Below are 8,062 nucleotides of genomic sequence, written 5' to 3'. Positions count from 1 at the left end.
TTAGACTCTAAAGTTAAACGTTTTTATTAAGGTTATTGTAAAGGCTGCTTAAAATGCGATAGCCTTTTACTGTCGTTGGTGAGCCGCTGATCGCTGTCAGATTCTGTGATATGAATGTCCGCGTTGGATTGTAGCTAATGGGCTTAGAATGAGCCCCACTCGGCCCGTGTTCTGGCTTACTGTAATATTTCACCGGTAATAAGACCGAAATAATATAATTAAAATGAAGAAATGAATGAATACAATGATAACATCTAAATAAATGTTGATAGATGTAGCGTTATAGTTTTAAAAATATCAATAAACAGCAAATCAACACAGCTTCGAAATAATAACCAGAAAAGACCTAAATAATAATAATACATAATTAATATACAGCGCCACCACTCCCACCACGCGCATCACGCGCTGTGCGTCAAGCCATTCTCACTCCCAAAGAGTCAAAAACTGAAGCATGGTCAAGTGCCTCTAGCGTCACTGACATGAGATGTTTATCGCTATGAAATCACGTTCAAGAAGTCTCATTCAGAACACATCGCGATACTTGCCATCAGTTTACAAGAGCCGCAGGTTGCGTTAGTAGTAAATATGCTCTTTTAATGCCTGTTATAAAATGTATTCTGTCTTCTTTATTAATCAGATGAGTGCCTTATGTATCTCTGTATTATATCGGTCATCCGAGGCTTTCTTTGAGTTTCATAGTGTTTAACTAAATGAACACAGCTGCTAACTGGGGTGATTAAACTCTATCTGTCACGTGACGTGCCATAGACCTGGGATCCGTTTTATATTCATTTCAGGTTCAAAGATGTAAGTTGCATTTGTAGTAAAATCATGGTAACCATGACATCTACAATAGTACAGTCGTGGCCAAAAGTTTTGAGAATTAGTTTTCTAAAAGTTTGCGTCTAAACTGCTTTTAGATCTTTGTTTCAGTTGTTTCTATGATGTACTGAAATATAATTACAAGCACTTCATACGTTTCAAAGGCTTTTATCAACAATTACATGACATTTATGCAAAGAGTCAGTATTTGCAGTGTTGGCCCTTCTTTTTCAGGACCTCTGCAATTCGACTGGGCATGCTCTCAATCAACTTCTGGGCCAAATCCTGACTGATAGCAACCCATTCTTTCATAATCACTTCTTGGAGTTTGTCAGAATTAGTGGGTTTTTGTTTGTCCACCCGCCTATTGAGGATTGACCACAAGTTCTCAATGGGATTAAGATCTGGGGAGTTTCCAGGCCATGGACCCAAAATTTCAACATTCTGGTCCCCCGAGTCACTTAGTTATCACTTTTGCCTTATGGCACGGTGCTCCATCGTGCTGGAAAATGCATTGTTCTTCACCAAACTGTTGTTGGATTGTTGGAAGAAGTGGCTGTTGGAGGGTGTTTTGGTACCATTCTTTATTCATGGCTGTGTTTTTGGGCAGAATTGTGAGTGAGCCCACTCCCTTGGATGAGAAGCAACCCCACACATGAATGGTGTCAGGATGCTTTACTGTTGGCATGACACAGGACTGATGGTAGCGCTCACCTTTTCTTCTCCGGACAAGCCTTTTTCCAGATGCCCCAAACAATCGGAAAGGGGCTTCATCGGAGAATATGACTTTGCCCCAGTCCTCAGCAGTCCATTCACTATAGTTTCTGCAGAAGATCAATCTGTCCCTGATGTTTTTTTTTGGAGAGAAGTGGCTTCTTTGCTGCCCTTCTTCACACCAGGCCATCTTCCAAAAGTCTTCGCTTCACTGTGCGTGCAGATGCGCTCACACCTGCCTGCTGCCATTCCTGAGCAAGCTCTGCACTGGTGGCACTCCGATCCTGCAGCTGAATCCTCTTTAGGAGACGATCCTGGCGCTTGCTGGACTTTCTTGGATGCCCTGAAGCCTTCTTTACAAGAATTGAACCTCTTTCCTTGAAGTTCTTGATGATCCTATAAATTGTTGATTTAGGTGCAATCTTAGTAGCCACAATATCCTTGCCTGTGAAGCCATTTTTATGCAACGCAATGATGGCTGCACGCGTTTCTTTGCAGGTCACCATGGTTAACAATGGAAGAACAATGATTTCAAGCATCACCCTCCTTTTACATGTCAAGTCTGCCATTCTAACCCAATCAGCCTGACATACAGTAATGATCTCCAGCCTTGTGCTCCTCAACATTCTCACCTGAGTTAACAAGACGATTACTGATAGGATCTCAGCAGGTCCTTTAATGACAGCAATGAAATGCAGTGGAAAGGTTTTTTTGGGATTAAGTTAATTTTCATGGCAAAGAAGGACTATGCAATTCATCTGATCACTCTTCATTACATTCTGGAGTATATGCAAATTGCTATTATAAAAACTTAAGCAGCAACTTTTCCAATTTCCAATATTTATGTAATTATCAAAAATTTTGGCCATGACTGTAGGTAAAACCCAGTAAACAAGACATTTACCATGTTTTTTTTACCACAGTAACTGTAGTTTTACTATGGTATAGTAATAGCACAATAATCACCAAAATAACTATAGTTGTATCACTGTAATGATAGTGTTTTAATGTGCTTTTATATGACATATTTCACAGTAATCACATTTACTGTACCATGCTTGTAATACCTTTTTAATGTAAATCAAAAAACAAAACAAAAAACATTTTTCCCTGCTTGCAGTTCATTCATATTAGTTTATATCTTAAATATTTTTTTTATCACAGATCACTATTAACATTCTGTATATAATTCTGTTTTATTTTCTTTCCCCTTGTATTAATTTTTTAGCTGAAAAGACGTAAAAGAAGCAGTCACCCCAGTGGTGTTTGTGGAGAGGTATTCCTTCAGAAATGGAGAAGACAGAAAGCTGCAGAGGGTGGTCTGTGATAGTTTGACCCTTTTATCAAAAATTCCTGCTGTTATCATTTGCACTGCATTTGTTGTTTCTTAAACTGTTGTACGGTCCAAATTCCCACACTTGCCATCTTTGCACATTTCTTTTATTTGGCCCAAGTGAGCATGAAGATCCCAAGTGTGTGTCGATCTTAACATGACAAAGTTCGTTTCAACTTAGCATTTTGAAATAAACTTCTAAATGTCTTTTCAATAGTCCCTATTAAAGATGACAATTTAATTTGTGGTGCTTCTAATTAAGTGATAAAAAGCAGTTGCAAATGATGTACAAAATAAATATACTTTTCTGTGCTCCAAGAAAACGTGCAACACTTTGTTTTACTTCTAAATTATTCTCAATATCTAATTATTATTATTAACATTTCACATACATTGGAAAGGTTTGCGTGACCTCTTGTGAGATCTCTGCAAAAAGTCTCATGATTAATTCCAAAACATGATGCATGATGGGATACACTAAGCGTTGTATAGCGCTCCGGAGCAGTATTGGAGAGGTTTAGTGTGTGTGAAGGATGCTGCGCTTTGGCATTATTAAGACCGGGGACAGTCTTGTGCATGCACTGTCACGTACACAAGCTCTCACGTGACTAAGACCTCAAGTGTGGGTATTTGGAAAGGGGAAACGTCTTTAAAATGATCCCTAAATACAGTCGCACATCAAAGTCTTAATAATTCAGTAATTCAATTTAACACTTATATGATATTGTACAAGCCCCTGGACAATCTCATCTGACACTATCACAATATTGGAAAATCAGTTGCCCCACACAGTCAGAAAGTGTATATTGTTCATTGGCTTCTCATTAAATTATTTCAAATAAGCCCCATCATTTCATGTTCCCACTATGCGTGATCTCCATGAGTAGAAATTGCTATTAATGACTTGCTTTTAATAATGGATGCATTTAACATTTAATTATACAGCATCTTTGCAGAGGATGCTTTCATGGTCTAAAAAAAAACACAGTAATGTTGCATGTAATGAAATAATATTTCCTTCCTTTCTGTCTTACAGGATTGCTTGCAGATAACACTGTAGTTCTCCATCATGCACAAGGACTCACCTCTTTAACTCTTTATTCCCCACACACACAGAAATGGTTCCTGGATCAGTGACTTTAGACTTTGCAGAGGTTTGATTTTTGCAGAAGATGTAGCTTTGTTTTAATTAAGCTTATAATGAATACATTGTGACCTTCCAGCAACCCATATACTGTACTGTATACAGAACCAGTGATGACAACAATAGTTAAAAATAGTATTTTCATATTGATAAAGCATTGTGTTCTCTTTTTCAAGCTTCATACAGTAAACTTTACTTCTGGTGCTCTTATCATAAAAAAAGCATCAGTTCTCATCAGGAGTTTTAGTAAAGGACATATTAATGCACAGCCATCCCCTAGTTCCAGTCATGAAGTGAATGATGTTATTGTTAAAGTTATATTTCTGCATTTTTATGTAGCAGGTGTTTGTTTTCCTGAACACTTTATCTTTCTTCCATTGTACGGACAATCAGTGTTTATTTGATGCTGTGCTGATTGAGTTTTATAGATGATATTGCACACTTGACATGCATGTCTTCATGATGTTATTTTGTGAGTTTGAAACATTTACATTGTGTTGTATCACTTTTTGGACAATAGAATTTTTTAAGAAAATGTATCTTTTTCCTGTGTTCTCTGAAAGACATATACTGTATTTATACTGTTTTGTTTTTTAATAAAAGTATTTGCATACTGAAAATAGTTAACGTTTACAACATAACTGCCTTTTTATTCTTCATAGTTTTATTCTTCAAAACCGAGCTTGGTGACAGTGCAGTAATATGCGCACTTTGTCTTTAAATGAGTTTGATATATCAGTAAATATTGGAAAATTCTTACAAAATTATGTATGTTCATTATGCTTTATTTCAGTTTTTATTCCTAGAGATCAATTGGTAAAAGGAAGGCAAATCACAGAAACAAATGTGAATAATTTAATAACTTAATAATTTCACTCTTTACTTTTTATTAGTAAATGCACTTGTCTTTGGTCAGGAAAAAAAAATGTTTCTTTTAAATTGAATGAAATGAATCTATTGGTTAGATAAGATTCAACTGTGACTGTGCAGTTCACATCACATGTGTAGTTGTACATACACATGTGCACATCAATATTGCCTAATTTTTGTCAAGCTGAATAACAATAATTTCTGTATTTGCATTATTGTTGGAAGAAGGTGTAGACGTTAATAAAACACTATCTAATAGGTGGCAAATTTAATTTATTGTTAACCAATCTATCACTTTATCCGAAAAACGGAAGACAGCGCTCATGAATGACCATAAATGGTTAAGCAAGTGTGATGACGCTGCTCAGCTTTGATGTCATTGGCTGTGAATGTCCCTTGTCACCGCAGGACTGTCTGTGGTTGGACTATCTTTTAACCCATATTAAACAGCGCATCATGTTACAAAATAATGTTTTGCTGCTATTATCACATTAGTAAATATATTAAGTCAACAATTAAGTGTTTCTATGTTGAGAAAAATCACCTTTTTAGTGAGATCCTAACCCTAACCCTAACAATAACTTCAATGAACTACAAAAAACAGCGTTTAGTTTTCCCTTTCCATAGCTAGAACGACGGAGGCTTATGGGTAACCCCCAATTTCCACCAGATGCGTAACGGCTGCGTTACGGATCCGGCACGGCGGCGGAGTCAATAGGTTTCCATTAAAGTCAATGAGTGTATTTCCACTGAATGCGTTACAGCTGCATTCCGACTCCGGCGATCCGCAGCCCTCCGGAGCAGATACGCAGAGCTTCTATTTTTGCCGGATGCCGGAGCGCTCCGCAGCACTACAGGGCAGAGTACGCAGAACAGGAAGTCGAGTGATAAAACAGAACAGCCAGAAACAAAATAAAAGATCCGTTTAATTTTCAAAATAAAATACACCGCACTCATATTTCCCTACACTACACCTTGAAAACGTCATAATGGGCGGAGACAGGCTTGTTGAAGTTTTAACCCCGTTGACACGATGGATGAAGAAATGAAAAGAGAAAAGAAAAGAGTTCTATCCTATACTCCTTCGGATGGAAAACTGTTCCTGGTTTGGTAGTTCTGTTTATAGAAACTACATATCGCGCGATCAAACCAGAATTCGCGAGATTACATGGGGCATCGTGACGTCAGCTGTCAGTCATGACCGCAGCCGTTCCGCAACAAAAACGGACCTGGTGGGTATTGACGGACGACGGAACACGGAGCTGTCACGCAGCGGAGCCGTAACACAGCCGTTACGCATCTGGTGGAAATTGGGGGTAATGTAGTTTAAAACGTTTTATTTAAAAAATGAAATAAATAATATATTTAATGGTAAACTGGACATATAAATATGTTCACTGTGTAAACCACTATGATATATTTAGTATTTTAGAGTGACCAATATTTAAAATGCCTTTATGCCACCTTTCCATTTATTTCTGAAAACTGTGCCCAACATTATTTTATCAGCATAGCATAAGTAGTAATCCTGCTGATTTTCGCTTTGATACGTTAATTGGACTCTGATTTACAGCCATTTGAAATGTACAGTTTTTGGCTCTTCCAGGGGGTGTTACTGGGCCCCTGGGGGTAGAAGGGAAGTAAAACCTATATGTATGTATTCTCCTCATCATGGACAACAAACTGAGCTGAGTCACATTTATATCTGACAGTTTTCACAGACCAACCTTTTCTATTTTTACATAATGACAAGGATAGCTTTTGACAGGACATTGTGAGGCCATCTGATGAAACATGGAAAAATTATAAAGAAAAACGATTTAATAATAAAAATAATAGATTATTTATTTGATTTTATTTGATGCCATTATCTATTCCCCACTGTTAAGCAGTAATCAAGGACAATGTATACACATTGTGATACTTCACTGTTACACAAGGACAAATTCATTCATATATATATATATATATATATATATATATACATATATATATATATATATATATATATATATATATATATATATATATATAACTAATTAGCAAAAATCAGTGTAAAAATGTCCTCCTCACCCCCGTATTTTGCTCCTCAGATGCTGGACATCAGTAATGTGCCTGCTCTTGGTTTAAATACAGTACATTCTCAGTTATCCCTCAAGTGTTTGTAGCAATAAAATAATTAAATTAATTACAAAATAATTAAACTTGTAACTCCATTTCTTTCACAAAACAATTAGAATTTGTTACTAAATAAAAACAATAATAATTTCTGGTGTATTGATATCCCAGATGTCATTAATCTGATCAAATATTTTTATGTCTTAAGTAAAAAATAATCCCGATAATTAATAATATGTAGTTTTTCCAACTCTAAAATAAAAACATGAGCCTACCTAGTAAAATGATGTGTTTACCAAGAATCTTCAGAACAAAATATTCACCATATTAATTTTATTGAAGCATAGACTATAAAGATGATAAAGTAGCATTAAAGACAAATAAGGTTCAAGGAAATTAATTATTTATCATCAAAAATACATTAACCTCATAAATTAATCAGTTCACACAGATGAGTGATGAAATGTCCTTAAAAGTCACACAATCCCATCCAGTCAACTGTGATACAGATCATGTGATACATATAAGACATTTGATACTGTTTCAGAAAATAATGATTCCTTATCATCACATCTAAACTGGTTTCATCTCCCCATCGTGATCTTCTTCTCTCGTGTCTGGAAACAGTATGTGGTTGCTATCCAGCACTGATGTGGTGTAGCTTTTTCTCAGCCAGAGGATCTCTCAGTCCTATGATCCCAGACCTGGTCAAAGTGAAACAAACAATCCAGATGAAGTTGTTTAATGGACAGAGAGCTCAGCTTATGTTCTGTGTGATTTTAGCAGGGTGAGCAACTATGACCCTTGTAGTACTGTACGCTTGCCATTCTTCAAGCTGTTTTGAGACCTTTTGAGAAGCTTTTTCTCTGAAGACAATTTACCACATCCTCTTCTTTCTTTCTGTCAAGAGCATCACTTGGTCAAAACCCCTCATTTGGCTGATGAGACTCCATTAGCATGTGTAGTTCTCAGAGACTCTAGAATTGATCTAATGTTGCAGTAAATGTGTCTTTTTTTCCTCTAGAATCTTTCTCCAAAGTTCCTGACTTCTCTCAAAT

At 36.5% G+C, this 8,062-nt stretch overlaps 1 long non-coding RNA gene across 1 annotated transcript; it reads left to right on the top strand.

Moving 5' to 3' along the window:
• The first annotated feature begins 668 nt into the window (after nucleotides 1-668).
• LOC132101924 (uncharacterized) lies at nucleotides 669-4,123 on the top strand. The gene is made up of 3 exons (XR_009423238.1): nucleotides 669-810; nucleotides 2,768-2,858; nucleotides 3,909-4,123. It is a non-coding gene; the product is annotated as an uncharacterized LOC132101924 (long non-coding RNA).
• Nucleotides 4,124-8,062: the final 3,939 nt, after the last annotated feature.

The sequence above is a fragment of the Carassius carassius genome, chromosome 23, assembly GCF_963082965.1.
Source record: "Carassius carassius chromosome 23, fCarCar2.1, whole genome shotgun sequence".
Taxonomy (NCBI): Eukaryota; Metazoa; Chordata; class Actinopteri; order Cypriniformes; family Cyprinidae; genus Carassius; species Carassius carassius.
Note: the sequence above shows the minus strand (reverse complement) of the source record. Positions and strands in the feature narration are given on the sequence as shown.